The following is a 1,736-nucleotide window of genomic DNA, read 5'->3' as shown; positions in this document are numbered from 1 at the left end:
ATGTGTAATAAACTTTTCGACAGAAGACCTGATCTGCATGTCAATACTTTAATATCTGAGATGGCTGCTCAGTTCAGAAAGTCAGCTCAGATGAAAGCCAGCAGCTGCCCAGACCAACCATGTGCCAAATCAGGAGAAGTTCCCTGTGATGTCTGCACTGCGCCCAAACTGAAGGCCCTGAAGTCCTGCCTGGTCTGTCTGGCCTCCTACTGTGAGACTCACCTGGAGCCTCATCAGAGAATGATGGGCCTGAAAAAACACGAGTTGATCGATCCTGTGGAGAGCCTGGAAGGCAGGATGTGTGAAGAGCATGATAAACCACTGGAGCTGTTCTGCAAGACTGACCAGATGTGTATGTGTCTGATCTGCACTGTCTTAGACCACAAGTCGCATCAAATTGTTCCTCTGAAAGAAGAATGTGGCAGAAAGAAGGATGAATTTGAGGCTGAAATCCAGCAGATGATCCAAGAGAGACAAATGAAGATTCAGGAGATCAAATACTCAGTAGAGCTCAACAAGGAAGATGCAGACCAAGGGATAGCAGACAGTGTGCGTGTGTTCACTGCTCTGATGCAGTCTGTAGAGAGAGGCCAATCTGAGCTCATTCAGATGATCGAAGAGAAGCAGAAAACAACAGAGGAACAGGCTGAAGGCTTCATCAAAGAGCTGGAACAGGAAATATCTGAGCTGATAAAGAGAACAGCTGAGGTGGAGCAGCTCTCACACACTGAAGACTACCTCCACCTCCTCCAAAGCTTCCCATCCCTGAACACTCCTCCACACACCAAGGACTGGACAGAGGTCAGGGTCCATTGCACATCATATGAGGGGACTGTAAGGAGAGCTCTGGTTCAGCTGGAGGAGACTCTCAGGAAATTGATGGACAAGCTGCTTGAGTCTGAGCTGAAGAGGGTCCAGCAGTATGCAGTGGATGTGACTCTGGATCCTGATCCAGCACATCCCTTTCTCATCCTGTCTGATGATGGGAAACAAGTACATCATGGTAAAGTAAAGAAGAAGAATTTCCCAGACAACCCAGAGAGGTTTTCTGAATGTCTCAGTGTGTTAGGAAAGCAGAGCTTCTCTTCAGGAAGGTTTTACTATGAGGTTCATGTTAAAGGGAAGACTTGTGGGATTTAGGAGTGGCCAGAGGGTCTATCAACAGGAATGGATACTCACTGAGCCCACAGGATGGCTTCTGGTCTATATATTTGAGGAATGGAAGTAAGTACAAAGCTGCTGCTAACCATGATGTCTGGCTCTCTCTGAAAAGGAAGCCACAGAAGGTGGGGGTGTTTGTGGATTATGAGGAGGGTCTGGTCTCCTTTTATGATGTAAATGCTGCAGCTCCTATCTGCTCCTTTACTGGCTGCACCTTCACTGAGAAACTCTACCCATACTTCAGTACTGCTCTGAATTCTGGTGGTAAAAACTTCACCCCTCTGATCATCTCGCCTGGAAGCGCAGCCAGTTTCCTTTCGGCGCCCTTGTTAATAAATTAGACCGTACAGACCCGCAGCGACAGTTTCAGTGTCTGATCTATTTGTTGCGTAAGCCATGAGTGACTGTGTGAAGCCAGGCAGGAAGTTAGTACAAGTTGTACAGCTGTAGAGATGATAGTGGACTTCAGGAGGAGTCCCCCAGCACTACCCCTCCTCAACATACTCGGCAGCACTGTGTCTACAGTGGAAACCTACAAGTTCCTGGGATCCACAATCTCTCAGGACCTAAAGTGG

General features: G+C 47.8%; 1 pseudogene across 1 annotated transcript; it reads left to right on the top strand.

Moving 5' to 3' along the window:
* The first annotated feature begins 243 nt into the window (after positions 1-243).
* Positions 244-1,502, top strand: LOC310799755 (zinc-binding protein A33-like; annotated as a pseudogene). Its single transcript has one exon. The product of its transcript is annotated as a zinc-binding protein A33-like (transcript).
* The last annotated feature ends 234 nt before the right edge of the window (positions 1,503-1,736 follow it).

This window comes from Poromitra crassiceps (assembly GCF_964638095.1).
Source record: "Poromitra crassiceps genome assembly, chromosome: 2".
Classification (NCBI taxonomy): Eukaryota; Metazoa; Chordata; class Actinopteri; order Beryciformes; family Melamphaidae; genus Poromitra; species Poromitra crassiceps.
This window is presented reverse-complemented; position numbering and strand designations above follow the sequence as displayed.